A 17,477-nucleotide genomic window follows, 5' to 3' on the forward strand; every position below is an offset into this window, starting at 1 on the left:
GCGTTCCTGCGGTGCATTTTGAAACACGCGGTTCCCCCTCTCATTCCTTTGGTTTTGTTTGAGCGGCCATTCAAGAGTTTTGGTTTGGCTCAATCTGCAAAAAGATGATTCTGAGATAATTGGCTTTAAAGTTAATTGGTTTGAATGGTGTCAGCAACTTGTGTCTTATATTATTAATAACATGAATTGGGGTATTTCTTTACCTTTATTTAATTGTTGCATGTCAGTTAACAACAAATTCTTATTTATAATGAAGGCCTACCGGGGAACAGTGGGTTAACTGCCTTGTTCAGGGGCACAACGACAGATTTTTTACCTGGTCAGTTCAGGGATTCAATCCAGCAACCTTTTACTTACTAGTACAACGCTCGAACCACTAGACTACCTGCCGTCCCTCCACTCTAACCTCTAGACTACCTGCCGCTCCTCCACTCTAACCACTAGGCTACCTGCCGCTCCTCCACTCTAACCACTAGGCTACCAGCCGCTCCTCCACTCTAACCACTAGGCTACCTGCCACTCCTCCTCTACCTGACTGCCCCTCCACTCTAACCACTAGGCTACTTGCCGCTCCTCCACTCTAACCACTAGGCTACCTGCCGCTCCTCCACTCTAACCACTAGGCTACCTGCCGCTCTTCCACTCTAACCACTAGGCTACCTGACTGCCCCTCCACTCTAACCACTAGGCTACCTGCCGCTCCTCCACTCTAACCACTAGGCTACCTGACGCCCCTCCACTCTAACCACTAGGCTACCTGCCGCCCCTCCACTCTAACCACTAGGCTACCTGACTGCCCCTCCACTCTAACCACTAGGCTACCTGACTGCCCTCCACTCTAACCACTAGGCTACCTGCCACACCTCCACTCTAACCACTAGGCTACCTGCCCCTCCACTCTAACCACTAGGCTACCTGACTGCCCCTCCACTCTAACCACTAGGCTACCTGCCGCCCTCCACTCTAACCACTAGGCTACCTGACTGCCCCTCCACTCTAACCACTAGGCTACCTGACTGCCCCTCCACTCTAACCACTAGTCTACCTGACTGCCCCTCCACTCTAACCACTAGGCTACCTGACTGCCCCTCCACTCTAACCACTAGGCTACCTGACTGCCCCTCCACTCTAACCACTAGGCTACCTGACTGCCCCTCCACTCTAACCACTAGGCTACCTGACTGCCCCTCCACTCTAACCACTAGGCTACCTGCCACCCCTCCACTCTAACCACTAGGCTAAACCACTAGGCTACCTGCCGCTCCTCCACTCTAACCACTTACCTGCCGCCCTCCACTCTAACCACTAGGCTACCTGCCGCTCCTCCACTCTAACCACTAGGCTACCTGACTTCCACTCTAACCACTAGGCTACCTGCCGCTCCATCTAACCACTAGGCTACCTGACTGCCCCTCCACTCTAACCACTAGGCTGGCCCCTCCACTCTAACCACTAGGCTACCTGACTGCCCCTCCACTCTAACCACTAGGCTACCTGACTGCCCCTCCACTCTAACCACTAGGCTACCTGCCGCCCCTCCACTCTAACCACTAGGCTACCTGACTGCCCCTCCACTCTAACCACTAGGCTACCTGACTGCCCCTCCACTCTAACCACTAGGCTACCTGACTGCCCCTCCACTCTAACCACTAGGCTACCTGACTGCCCCTCCACTCTAACCACTAGGCTACCTGACTGCCCCTCCACTCTAACCACTAGGCTACCTCCACTCTAACCACTAGGCTACCTGACTGCCCCTCCACTCTAACCACTAGGCTACCTGCCACTCCACTCTAACCACTAGGCTACCTGACTGCCCCTCCACTCTAACCACTAGGCTACCTGCCGCTCCTCCACTCTAACCACTAGGCTACCTGCCGCCCTCCACTCTAACCACTCCTCCACTCTAACCACTAGGCTACCTGACTGCCCTCCACTCTAACCACTAGGCTACCTGACTGCCCCTCCACTCTAACCACTAGGCTACCTGCCACTCCTCCACTCTAACCACTAGGCTACCTGACTGCCCCTCCACTCTAACCACTAGGCTACCTGACTGCCCCTCCACTCTAACCACTAGGCTACCTGCCGCCCCTCCACTCTAACCACTAGGCTACCTGACTGCCCCTCCACTCTAACCACTAGGCTACCTGACTGCCCCTCCACTCTAACCACGAGGCTACCTGCCGCTCCTCCACCTAACCACTAGGCTACCAGACTGCCCCTCCACTCTAACCACTAGGCTACCTGACTGCCCCTCCACTCTAACCACTAGGCTACCTGACTGCCCCTCCACTCTAACCACTAGGCTACCCGACTGCCCCTCCACTCTAACCACTAGGCTACCTGCCACCCCTTTATAGGTTGAGTACATTGAACAGAACAAAGCCATGTCAAACACTACTCCATGTTGACCAGAATGTAGATAGAACCCTATAGAACCTCTGGAGTTGGTGTTTGGTGAACACATTGGAACTATGGATGACAGTTCCTTACTCTGAAAGCCAGAAGACTATCTTAAGTTTGGTAAACCACCATCTGATGTTGCAATTTGTGTGTACTATCCCTTTAACGGGAAAAGATATAGTGATTAGTTATGAAGAAATGACTAGAGGGCTAGTGTATCTGCTTCTGTGTGAATTTCACACATATATTACGGAGAAATAAATCCTTTAACACATTTCCAAACCACAAAAGCACCATGCCGCCCAACAGGCGTGTTGAATGTATTACTCCTTCTCACTATTTAATGAAAGTGGGATTTAGGCGCGGCTGAGGAAACAAGCATCATGTGATCCTTGCTAGGGATTTCCAAACAGCAGTGAGAGAAGGATTGACTGCTACCTCACTGCAGCCGAAGACCAGACTCTCCCTCCATAATAAGACCTCACTGCAGCCGAAGACCAGACTCTCCCTCCATAATAAGACCTCACTGCAGCCGAAGACCAGACTCTCCCTCCATAATAAGACCTCACTGCAGCCGAAGACCAGACTCTCCCTCCATAATAAATCTCACTGCAGCCGAAGACCAGCCTCTCCCTTCATAATAAGATCTCACTGCAGCCGAAGACCAGACTCTCCCTCCATAATAAGACCTCACTGCAGCCGAAGACCAGACTCTCCCTCCATAATAAGACCTCACTGCAGCCGAAGACCAGTCTCTCCCTCCATAATAAGACCTCACTGCAGCCGAAGACCAGTCTCTCCCTCCATAATAAGACCTCACTGCAGCCGAAGACTAGACTCTCCCTCCATAATAAGACCTCACTGCAGCCGAAGACCAGACTCTCCCTCCATAATAAGACCTCACTGCAGCCGAAGACTCTCCTCCATAATAAGACCTCACTGCAGCCGAAGACTAGACTCTCCCTCCATAATAAGACCTCACTGCAGCCGAAGACCAGACTCTCCCTCCATAATAAGACCTCACTGCAGCCGAAGACTAGACTCTCCCTCCATAATAAGACCTCACTGCAGCCGAAGACCAGACTCTCCCTCCATAATAAGACCTCACTGCAGCCGAAGACCAGACTCTCCCTCCATAATAAGATCTCACTGCAGCCGAAGACCAGACTCTCCCTCCATAATAAGACCTCACTGCAGCCGAAGACCAGACTCTCCCTCCATAATAAGACCTCACTGCAGCCGAAGACCAGACTCTCCCTCCATAATAAGACCTCACTGCAGCCGAAGACCAGACTCTCCCTCCATAATAAGACCTCACTGCAGCCGAAGACCAGACTCTCCTACATAATAAGACCTCACTGCAGCCGAAGACCAGACTCTCCTCCATAATAAGACCTCACTGCAGCCGAAGACCAGACTCTCCCTACATAATAAGACCTCACTGCAGCCGAAGACTAGACTCTCCCTCCATAATAAAATCTCACTGCAGCCGAAGACCAGACTCTCCCTACATAATAAGACCTCACTGCAGCCGAAGACTAGACTCTCCCTCCATAATAAAATCTCACTGCAGCCGAAGACCAGACTCTCCCTACATAATAAGACCTCACTGCAGCCGAAGACTAGACTCTCCCTCCATAATAAAATCTCACTGCAGCCGAAGACCAGACTCTCCCTCCATAATAAGACCTCACTGCAGCCGAAGACCACACTCTCCTCCATAATAAAATCTCACTGCATCCGAAGACCAGAAACCTGAAAGGAGCTGGATAAATCAAAAGGTAGTTCTGAATGTCAGCGTGGCTCTGAGGGAGTTGTGTGCTTTCTGCCCACTCACATATCCTCTCATCACATCAGTCCAGGGAGCTACAACCACAATCTGGTCTGGCCTGCCGCCAAGATGGCTCCCTAGTTAGTGCAGCACACTGGTCAAAAGTAGTGCACTATATAGGGACTAGTGTTCCATTTGGAAAGCATTCCTGATCTCTGTAGTGTCGGCCATTCTCTACAGGGGTCAGAGGTCGTACATCAGGTTCGGCTGCTAGATTCATAAGGGTTATAGGCTACTGATGGTACATACCTAGGCCCGGAATATTTATTGACGACATGACCTGGACTTGACCATGACCTCATAGCTAGGTTCAGAGTTCTGCTTAGTCAGGCCACGTGGTCTGGAAGAACTGGCCCTAGCATGGCTTGGCCTTGTTTACCAGAGAGACATCAGTAAACAAGTGCTGAAACCCTGTTCAGCTAATGTTGTGATTTGTTATGACAGATAGTGACTTCCTGAGTCGGCCTATGTTGTGATTTGATATGACAGATAGTGACTTCCTGAGTAGGCCTGTGTTGTGATTTGTTATGACGGATAGTGACTTCCTGAGTAGGCCTGTGTTGTGATTTGTTATGACTGATAGTGACTTCCTGAGTAGGCCTATGTTGTGATTTGATATGACAGATAGTGACTTCCTGAGTAGGCCTGTGTTGTGATTTGTTATGACTGATAGTGACTTCCTGAGTAGGCCTGTGTTGTGATTTGTTATGACGGATAGTGACTTCCTGAGTAGGCCTGTGTTGTGATTTGTTATGACGGATAGTGACTTCCTGAGTAGGCCTGTGTTGTGTTATCATTGTGAGCATCCTATTCAATCTTGGTGTAGACTGGGGTGTATTCATTAGACGAAGACCGTTGCAAAACGTTTTGCAATGAAAGCAATGGTTTCTAATTGACAAATGAAGGTGGGTCCCTTCCCATTTCATTCCGTCTGGTTCTTTTTTTTCTTCTTAGTGATGTCATGGTGTCCGGAACTCCAGCGAACAAATGTTAAAATGAACAGCAGTAGCAGAAAAGATCAAAATCACTGTCTCTTCATGCCGGTGTTCTGATCAATAAATCATCAACCACCAGTCTGTCTATGTGTCTGTCTCGGCCTCTGTTTGTCTTTCTCCTTTCTGTCTCTCTGTCCGTCTGTCTGGTCTACTTGGGCCATTTTCTTCCCTAAACCAGTACAATAAGGACAGATCAACATGGCACCTCTGTGGACATTTTGTCGTAGTCTGTTCAATTAGCTGAATAAAGACTGTACTGTGTTCCATTGCTGTTCAATTGGAATCACCTATTGGGTCATTCAGTCAAATCAATCAAATGTATATATAAAGCCTTTTATAAAGGCCTTCAAATCAGAGGTTGTCACAACAAAGCCCCATAAAGTAAACAATCAATCCATTTCCGCCAACTATTTTACAACAATTGTGATTCAAACCGAAAAATATTTCAAGGATTGGAGGAGTTTCACCTCAATATCCAACAACAATGTCCGCAAGATGTGTTTCCTGTACGAGGCCACGGAAATTACACTCTCGTCTTGATAAGGGTTTTATTCACTAGACACCAAACATAAAACGGACCGAACAGGAAGGGACTGCCGGGAACAGGAAGGGACTGCCGGGAACAGGAAGGGACTGCCGGGAACAGGAAGGGACTGCCGGGAACAGGAAGGGACTGCCGGGAACAGGAAGGGACTGCCGGGAACAGGAAGGGACTGCCGGAACAGGAAGGGACTGCCGGAACAGGAAGGGACTACTGGAACAGGAAGGGACTGCCGGGAACCTGTCCAATAATAAACACTAGTTTTAGTGGTATGCACTAAAGAATACATTCCTAATTTGCAAGTTATTCATTCAACTGTACCAGTACCACTGTAGCCATATAGTCATTTCCAGTCCCTATGTAACCCAACAGGAGATGTTATGTTTCCTGCCTGGACAACAGTTACCCACTTCACTCTGGGCTAATGAGGCCATTTGTCTTCTGATGACTAAGAGAACGTGCTTCTCACTGCATTACCTGTTAGGTTCCCGTGTACCTGTTAGGTTCCTGTTAGGTTCCCCGTGTTCCTGTTAGGTTCCCCGTGTTCCTGTTAGGTTCCCCGTGTTCTCCAATGGATGACTTTGTCATTCATATTCTTCAAGGCAACAAAGTTTTCTTTGAAATTCTTGGCTCGGTTTGGTGTGTGCGTGTGCGTGTGCGGTGTTCTCTGTGATGATGCAACCGTCTGCTCTTGACAGAAGGTTGGTGGTGCGCAGCAGCAATAACCTAAAAAGCCCATAAGCCACAAGGTGAGAGAAATTGTCATTGTTTTTGTGAGGTGTTCTGTGTTGTTGGATGTGCGTCTTGGTCAATTTAGCTGAGAAAATTCAGACTTTGTCAATCTACCGCCCCAGGTGGCTGTCTTATCCTGCCTACTGGGCAGGCTGGCCCTGACACACACACACACACGCTACCACACACACACTACCACACACACACACACTACCACACACACACACACACACACCACACACACACACACACTACAAAATGCACTACCCCACACACACTGCACTACACACACTGCTACTACTACTACACACTACCACACGCTACTAGACACTGCTACATACTACCACACAATACTAGACACTACAACATACTGCTAGACACTACCACACACTGCTAGACACTACCACACACTGCTAGACACTACCACACACTGCTAGACACTACCACACACTCCTAGACACTACAACATACTGCTAGACACTACAACACACTGCTAGACATTACAACACACTGCTAGACACTACCACACACTCCTAGACACTACAACATACTGCTAGACACTACAACATACTGCTAGACACTACAACATACTGCTAGACACTACAACATACTGCTAGACACTACAACACACTGCTAGACACTACAACACACTGCTAGACACTACCACACACTCCTAGACACTACGACATACTGCTAGACACTACAACACACTACCACACACTACCACACACTCCTAGACACTACAACATACTGCTAGACACTACAACATACTGCTAGACACTACAACATACTGCTAGACACTACAACATACTGCTAGACACTACAACATACTGCTAGACACTACAACATACTGCTAGACACTACAACATACTGCTAGACACTACAACACACTGCTAGACACTACAACACACTGCTAGACACTACAACATACTGCTAGACACTACAACATACTGCTCGACACTACAACACCCTGCTAGACACTACAACACACTCCTAGACACTACAACATACTCCTAGACACTACAACATACTGCTAGACACTACAACATACTGCTAGACACTACAACATACTGCTAGACACTACAACACCCTGCAACAGCACACTGCTAGACACTACAACAGCACACTGCTAGACACTACAACACACTACTAGACACTACAACACACTACTAGACATTACAACAACCCACTACAACACACTGCTAGGCACTACAACACACTGCTCGACACTACAACACCCTGCTAGACACTACAACACCCTGCTAGACACTACAACACCCTGCTAGACACTACAACACCCTGCTAGACACTACAACACCCTGCTAGACACTACAACACACTACTAGACACTACAACACACTACTAGACACGACAACACACTACTAGACACTACTAGACACTACTAGACACTACAACAACACACTACATCACACTGCTAGACACTACAACGCACTACCAGACACGACAACACACTACTAGACACTACAACACACTACTAAACACCACACCACACTACTAGACACCACTAGACACTACAACAACACACTGCTAGACACTACAACACACTGCTAGACACTACAATGCACTGCTAGACACTACAACGCACTACAACACACTGCTAGACACCACTAGACACCACTAGACACCACTAGACACTAAAGCACACTGCTTGTAATGGATCTCGTCCACAAACTGACAAGGAAAATAAACACCCACAACTCAAAAGTGAAACCAGGCTACCTAAGTATGATTCTCAATCAGGGACAATGATTGACAGCTGCCTCTGATTGAGAACCATACTAGGCCGAACACAGAAATCCCAAATGATAGAAAAACGAACATAGACAACCCACCCAACTCACGCCATGACCATACTAAAAAAATATATAATAACAGAACTAAGGTCACAACGTGACACTTCTAGACACTGAAAAACCCACTACTAGACACTACTCGACACTACAACACACTACTAGACACTACGAGACACCACTAGACACTGCAACACACAGACACTACTAGACACTAATACACACTAATAGATACTACAACACATTACTAGACACTACACTACATTCCTAGACACTACTAGACACTACTAGACACTACTAGACACTACACTACATTCCTAGACACTACTAGACACTACTAGACACTACAACATGCTACTAGACACTACCAGACACTACTAGACACTACTAGACCCCACTAGACACCACTAGACACCACTAGACACTACTAGACACTACAACACACTACTAGACACCACTAGACACTGCAACACACAACACACTACTAGACACTACACAGACACTACTAGACACTAATACACACTACTAGATACTACAACACACTACTAGACACAACACAGACACTACGAGACACTACACAGACACTACTAGACACTAATACACACTACTAGATACTACAACACAATACTAGATACTACAACACAATACTAGACACTACAATACATTCCTAGACACTACAACACACTACTAGACACTACAATACATTCCTAGACACTACTAGACACTACAACACACTACTAGACACTACAATACATTCCTAGACACTACTAGACACTACAACACACTACTAGACACTACAATACATTCCTAGACACTACTAGACACTACAACACACTACTAGACACTACAATACATTCCTAGACACTACAATACATTCCTAGACGCTACAATACATTCCTGCTAGACACTACAATACATTCCTAGACACTACAACACACTACTAGACACTACAATACATTCCTAGACACTACTAGACACTACAACACACTACTAGACACTACAATACATTCCTAGACACTACTAGACACTACAACACACTACTAGACACTACAATACATTCCTAGACACTACTAGACACTACAACACACTACTAGACACTACAATACATTCCTAGACACTACTAGACACTACAACACACTACTAGACACTACAATACATTCCTAGACACTACTAGACACTACAACACACTACTAGACACTACAAACACTACATTCCTAGACACTACAATACATTCCTAGACACTACAATACATTCCTAGACACTACTAGACACTACTAGACACTACAATACATTCCTAGACACTACTAGACACTACTAGACACTACAATACATTCCTAGACACTACTAGACACTACAACACACTACTAGACACTACAATACATTCCTTGACACTACTAGACACTACTAGACGCGACAACACGCTACTAGATACTACAACACACTACTAGACACTACACTACATTCCTAGACACTACTAGACACTACTAGACACTACTAGACACTACAACATGCTACTAGATACTACAACACACTACTAGACACTACTAGACACTACAACACGCTACTAGATACTACAACACACTACTAGACACTACAATACATTCCTAGACACTACTAGACACGACAAGACACGACAACACGCTACTAGATACTACACTACATTCCTAGACACTACTAGACACTACAACATGCTACTAGACACTACCAGACACTACTAGACCCCACTAGACACCACTAGACACCACTAGACACCACTAGACACTACTAGACACTACTAGACACCACTAGACACTGCAACACACAGACACTACTAGACACTACACAGACACTACTAGACACTAATACACACTGCTAGATACTACAACACACTACTAGACACAACACAGACACTACGAGACACTACACAGACACTACTAGACACTAATACACACTACTAGATACTACAACACAATACTAGACACTACAATACATTCCTAGACACTACTAGACACTACTAGACACTACAATACATTCCTAGACACTACAACACACTACTAGACACTACAATACATTCCTAGACACTACTAGACACTACAACACACTACTAGACACTACAATACATTCCTTGACACTACAATACATTCCTAGATACTACAACACACTACTAGACACTACAATACATTCCTAGACACTACTAGACACGACAAGACACGACAACACGCTACTAGACTACTACACTACATTCCTAGACACTACTAGACACTACAACATGCTACTAGACACTACCAGACACTACTAGACACTACTAGACCCCACTAGACACCACTAGACACCACTAGACACTACTAGACACTACAACACACGCTACTAGACACCACTAGACACTGCAACACACAGACACTACTAGACACTCTGTGTTGAATACAGACACTACTAGACACTAATACACACTACTAGATACTACAACACACTACTAGACACAACACAGACACTTCCCACGAGACACTACACAGACACTACTAGACACTAATACACACTACTAGATACTACAACACAATACTAGACACTACAATACATTCCTAGACACTACAACACACTACTAGACACTACTAGACACTACAATACATTCCTAGACACTACAACACACTACTAGACACTACAATACATTCCTAGACACTACTAGACACTACAACACACTACTAGACACTACAATACATTCCTAGACACTACAATACATTCCCCTTGACACTACAATACATTCCTAGATACTACAACACACTACTAGACACTACACTACATTCCTAGACACTACTAGACACGACAAGACGCTACTAGATACTACAGCACACTACTAGACACTACTGGAGACACTACTAGACACCACTAGACACTACAACACACTACTAGATACTACAGCACACTACTAGACACTACTAAAACACTACTGGATACTACAGCACGCTACTAGATACTACAACACACTACTAGACACTACTAGACACCACTAGACACCACTAGACACTACTAGACACCACTAGACACAGCTCTGTGTTGAATAGTAGAGTAACTGTCTAAACCTTCCCCAGCTCTGTGTTGAATAGTAGAGTAACTGTCTAAACCTTCCCCAGCTCTGTGTTGAATAGTGGAGTAACTGTCTAAACCTTCCCCAGCTCTGTGTTGAATAGTAGAGTAACTGTCTAAACCTTCCCCAGCTCTGTGTTGAAGCCTTTCTCCGTAGTGTTTTTGTGTATCTAACTGTCTAAACCTTCCCCACCTCTGTGTTGAATAGTAGAGTAACTGTCTAAACCTTCCCCAGCTCTGTGTTGAATAGTAGAGTAACTGTCTAAACCTTCCCCAGCTCTGTGTTGAATAGTAGAGTAACTGTCTGTCTCTATCTCTGAGTGTCTATATCTCTGTTTTGTCTGTCTAAATCTTTCTCTCTCTCTCTTTCTCTCTCTACCTATCCCTCCCTCTCTCTACCTATCCCTCCCCCTCTCTACCCATCCCTCCCTCTCTCTACCTATCCCTCCCTCTCTCTACCCATCCCTCCCTCTCTCTACCCATCCCTCCCTCTCTCTACCCATCCCTCCCTCTCTCTACCCATCCCTCCCTCTCTCTACCCATCCCTCCCTCTCTCTACCCATCCCTCCCTCTCTCTACCCATCCCTCCCTCTCTCTACCCATCTCTCCCTCTCTCTACCCATCCCTCCCTCTCTCTGTATTGTCCATCCCTCCCTCTCTCTACCCATCCCTCCTCTCTCTACCCATCCCTCCCTCTCTCTACCCATCCCTCCCTCTCTACCTATCTCTCCTTCTCTCTACCCATCCCTCCTCTCTGTCTACCCATCCCTCCCTCTCTCTTACCCATCCCTCCCTCTCTCTACCCATCCCTCTCTCTACCCATCCCTCCCTCTCTCTACCCATTCCTCCCTCTCTCTACCCATCCCTCCCTCTCTCTACCTATCCCTCCTCTCTCTACACATCCCTTCCTCCCTCCCAAACAGATGGCACCAGCTGCCGTTGGAAACATGTAACTATCTCAATGAGTGAACCCCCATGGTCCCCATGGAATTTAACTGGGGAAGACCCCCACAGAATGTTGACTGGGGAAGACCCCACAGGTAATTTGATTGGGGAAGACCCCACAGAAATGGAAATGGCTCTGTCCCTGTTGACTGGGGAAGACCCCACAGAATTTGACTGAGGAAGACCCCACAGAATTTGACTGGGGAAGAACCCCACAGAATTTGACTGGGGAAGACCCCACAGAATTTGACTGGGGAAGACCCCACAGAATTTGACTGGGAAGACCCACAGAATTTGACTGGGGGAAGACCCCCACAGAATTGACTGGGGAAGATCCACCCAGGAATTTGACTGGGGAAGACCACCATTGAACTTGACTGGGGAAGACCTCCACAGAAATTTGACTGGGGGGTAAGACCCCACAGAACTGGAATGGCTGACTGGGGGGTAAGACCCACAGAATTTCATCTCTTCTCGCTGTTCTCTCTCTCTCTCTCTTTCTCTCTCTCTCTCCATCTTCTCTCTCTGTGTTGGGGTAATGGTCCAGGGAAATCTCTCCATCTTCTCTCTGGAATGGCTCTCTCTCTCTCTCTCTCTCTCTCTCTCTCTCTCTCTCTCTCTCCAGGGAAATCTCTCCTCTCTCTCTGCTCTATCTCTCTCTCTCTCTCTCCCCTTTCTCTCTACTCATCTCTTCCTCTGCCAGTTCTTTCTCCAGTCTTCTCTCTCTCTCTCTCCATCTTCTCTCTCTGTGTTGGGGTAATGGTCCAGGGAAATGGAATGGCTCTGTCTCTCTCTCTCTCTCTCTGTCTCTCTCTCTCATCTTCTCTCTCTCTCCTCTCTCTCTCTCTCTCTCTCTCTCTCTCTCTCTCTCTCTCTGTCTCTCCAGGGAAATGGAATGGCTCTCCAGGAAATCTCTCTCTCTCTCTCTGTGTTGGGGTACCCCTTTCTCTCTGGAATGGCCTCTCTCTACCTCTCTCTACCTCTCTACCCCTCTCTACCCCTCTCTACCTCTCTCTCTCTCTCTCTCTGTCTCTCTCTCTCCTCTCCAGGGAAATCTCTCTCTCTGCCTCTGTGTTGGGGTACCTCCAGGGAAATGGAATGGGTCTCTCTCTCTCTGTGTTGGGGTACCTCTCTGTCCTCTGTGTTGGGTACCTCTCTCCAGGGAACTCTCTCTACCTCTCTCTCTCCTATCTCTACCAGGGAAATGGAATGGCTCTCTCTCTCTCTCTCTCTCTCTCTCTACCCCTTTCTCTCTACTAATCTCTTATCGCTGTTCTTTCTCCGTCTTTTCTCTCTCTCCCCTTCACTTTCTAATATGAATCATCCCTAAGTGTTTTTGTGTATCTTTTGAGAATACTCTAGCGGTGTCGGCTGTGAACACTAATGAGTTGACAAGGCTTTTAAGGAGGTGTTAGTTAAAGTCAGTCAGGGAACTGGAATGGCTCTGCGTGTTGGGGTATCATCTGTCCTCAAGCCAACCAAACACTGCTTCCTGTGGCTCCTAATGAGAATATAATGGAATGTTCTGGAAAACCAAACATGTTCTTAATGGCAGTTAAAGAGATTGTTCAGGAAAACCCATTTTCTATACTGAACAAGAATAATAATGACAATATTTATGGCCCTGGCGGTGACACTTCTGGGCAAAAGCCTTGCAACTAGCAGAGAAATGGAGAGAAAGAGGCTCTGTCCTCTGTGTTGGGGTAGAGGGAGTTATTTTTGGTCCTAACACTAGGGCTGTGACAATTATGGAATTTTGGGTAACGATTCATTGTCATGCAGATAAACACTGTTATTGTCACAATTGTCATTTTTGTCGTTAAATGGTTTGTGCTTGTCAGGCATGTTTGAAAATTAGCTACAACATACCTGATGAACACAACATGGAGTTTTGGTTACCAACTACCCTCTCCATGTAAACATGTACAACTGCCCTCTCCATGTAAACATGTACAACTGCCCTCTCCATGTAAACATGTACAACTGCCCTCTCCATGTAAACATGTACAATGGCTGCCCTCTCCATGTAAACATGTACAACTGCCCTCTCCATGGAATAATGTAAATGGCTCTGTGTTGGGGTATGTACAACTGCCAGAGGTCTGTCTGTTTCAGTAGATGTTCTCCTTTGTTATTCTAACACTGTGTGAGAGACTTGGGTTCAAACTCAGGTTTCCTGTGTAACACTCGTCCTTGTGTTACCCTGTTGAGCTAAAAACCTACGCATTTGCTCCGGGAGACGACCTGTATTCAAGTCTCAGGCAAGGTTACTCAACTACCTCCATTTACCACCAGCTGTAAATACATACAGCAGGCCATCCACCTTTTACATCCACCCCTCTCTGTTTGACTTGGATATGAAGATAACAGGGTTTGTATTGTGTTGCTGAAGCGAGAAGGCCCACCTGAACGCCTTGTTCGTATTGTTGTGTCTCTGCCATTTTGAGCATCTTAAGCACCTGTGTGGGGCTGTACTATCAGACAGAGACGGAGAGTAAGAGAGCAAGAGTCACCTGTCTCTGTACACACCAGGTCCTCTCAGCTCCAACTTTACAGCTTTGGAGAGAGAAAACAACAACCTCAAGATTCGTTGTAACCAGAAAGCCAAACTGAAAGCCTCTGAGTGGTTGATAGTATTAGATGAACTGCACTGCCAGTCCCATGGTTGTTGGGGTAATGGTCCAGGGAAATGGAATGGCTCTGTGTTGGGGTAATGGTCCAGGGAACTGGAATGGCTCTGTCCTCTGTGTTGGGGTAATGGTCCAGGGAACTGGAATGGGTCTGTCCTCTGTGTTGGGGTAATGGTCCAGGGAACTGGAATGGGTCTGTCCTCTGTGTTGGGGTAATGGTCCAGGGAACTGGAATGGCTCTGTCCTCTGTGTTGGGGTAATGGTCCAGGGAAATGGAATGGCTCTGTGTTGGGGTAATGGTCCAGGGAACTGGAATGGCTCTGTCCTCTGTGTTGGGGTAATGGTCCAGGGAAAATGGAATGGCTGTGTTGGGGTAATGGTCCAGGGAACTGGAATGGCTCTGTCCTCTGTGTTGGGGTAATGGTCCAGGGAAATGGAATGTGTCTCTGTGTTGGGGTAATGGTCCAGGGAACTGGAATGGGTCTGTCCTCTGTGTTGGGGTAATGGTCCAGGGAACTGGAATGGCTCTGTCCTCTGTGTTGGGGTAATGGTCCAGGGAAATGGAATGGCTATGTCCTCTGTGTTGGGGTAATGGTCAGGGGGAAATGGAATGGCTCTGTGTTGGGGTAATGGTCCAGGGAAATGGAATGGCTGGAATGGGTCTGGCTCTGTGTTGGGGTAATGGTCCAGGGAACTGGAATGGCTCTGTCCTCTATGTTGGGGTAATGGTCCAGGGAAATGGAATGGCTCTGTGTTGTTGGGGTAATGGTCCAGGGAAATGGAATGGCTCTGTCCTCTGTGTTGGGGTAATGGTCCAGGGAACTGGAATGGCTCTGTCCTCTGTGTTGGGGTAATGGCCCAGGGAACTGGTGTTGGGGTAATGGTCCAGGGAAATGGAAATGGGTCTGTCCTCTGTGTTGGGGTAATGGCTGGAATGGCTCTGTCCTCTGTGTTGGGGTAATGGTCCAGGGAACTGGAATGGGAAATGGAATGGCTCTGTGTTGGGGTAATGGCCCAGGAAATGGAATGGCTCTGTCCTCTGTGTTGGGGTAATGGTCCAGGGAAATGGAATGGCTCTGTCGTCTGTGTTGGGGTAATGGTCCAGGGAAATGGAATGGCTCTGTGTTGGGGTAATGGTCCAGGGAACTGGAATGGCTCTGTCCTCTGTGTTGGGGTAATGGTCCAGGGAACTGGAATGGGTCTGTCCTCTGTGTTGGGGTAATGGTCCAGGGAACTGGAATGGCTCTGTCCTCTGTGTTGGGGTAATGGTCCAGGGAAATGGAATGGCTCTGTCCTCTGTGTTGGGGTAATGGTCCAGGGAAATGGAATGGCTCTGTGTTGGGGTAATGGTCCAGGGAACTGGAATGGCTCTGTCCTCTGTGTTGGGGTAATGGTCCAGGGAACTGGAATGGCTCTGTGTCTGTGTTGGTAATGGTCCAGGGAAATGGAATGGGTCTGTCCTCTGTGTTGGGGTAATGGTCCAGGGAACTGGAATGGCTCTGTCCTCTGTGTTGGGGTAATGGCCCAGGGAACTGGAATGGCTATGTCCTCTGTGTTGGGGTAATGGCCCAGGGAAATGGAATGGCTCTGTCCTCTGTGTTGGGGTAATGGTCCAGGGAAATGGAATGGCTCTGTCCTCTGTGTTGGGGTAATGGCCCAGGGAAATGGAATGGCTCTGTGTTGGGGTAATGGTCCAGGGAAATGGAATGGCTCTGTCCTCTGTGTTGGGGTAATGGTCCAGGGAACTGGAATGGGTCTGTCCTCTGTGTTGGGGTAATGGTCCAGGGAACTGGAATGGGTCTGTCCTCTGTGTTGGGGTAATGGTCCAGGGAACTGGAATGGCTCTGTCCTCTGTGTTGGGGGAACTGGAATGGTCCAGGGGGAAATGGAATGTCCTCTGTGTTGGGGTAATGGTCCAGGGAAATGGAATGGCTCTGTCCTCTGTGTTGGGGTAATGGTCCAGGGGGAACTGGAATGGCTCTGTCCTCTGTGTTGGGGTAATGGTCCAGGGAAATGGAATGGCTCTGTCCTCTGTGTTGGGGTAATGGTCCAGGGAACTGGAATGGCTCTGTCCTCTGTGTTGGGGTAATGGTCCAGGGAACTGGAATGGCTCTGTCCTCTGTGTTGGGGTAATGGTCCAGGGGAATGGCTGGAAATGGCTCTGTCCTCTGTGTTGGGGTAATGGTCCAGGGAAATGGAATGGCTCTGTCCTCTGTGTTGGGGTAATGGTCCAGGGAAATGGAATGGGTCTGTCGTCTGTGTTGGGGTAATGGTCCAGGGAACTGGAATGGCTCTGTCCTCTGTGTTGGGGTAATGGTCCAGGGAAATGGAATGGCTCTGTCCTCTGTGTTGGGGTAATGGTCCAGGGAACTGGAATCTCTGTCCTCTGTGTTGGGGTAGGCCCAAATGGAATGGGTCTGTCCTCTGTGTTGGGGTAATGGTCCAGGGAACTGGAATGGCTCTGTCCTCTGTGTTGGGGTAATGGCCCAGGGAACTGGAATGGCTCTGTCCTCTGTGTTGGGGTAA

At 47.6% G+C, this 17,477-nt stretch overlaps 1 protein-coding gene across 2 annotated transcripts in view; it reads left to right on the plus strand.

The window, feature by feature from the left end:
- The window catches only part of LOC118376836 (low-density lipoprotein receptor-related protein 8-like), a 212,158-nt gene that overhangs the window by 51,913 nt on the left and 142,768 nt on the right, over nt 1-17,477 (plus strand). The gene's annotated exons all lie outside the window — the stretch shown is intronic.

Source organism: Oncorhynchus keta, chromosome 15, assembly GCF_023373465.1.
Source record: "Oncorhynchus keta strain PuntledgeMale-10-30-2019 chromosome 15, Oket_V2, whole genome shotgun sequence".
Classification (NCBI taxonomy): Eukaryota; Metazoa; Chordata; class Actinopteri; order Salmoniformes; family Salmonidae; genus Oncorhynchus; species Oncorhynchus keta.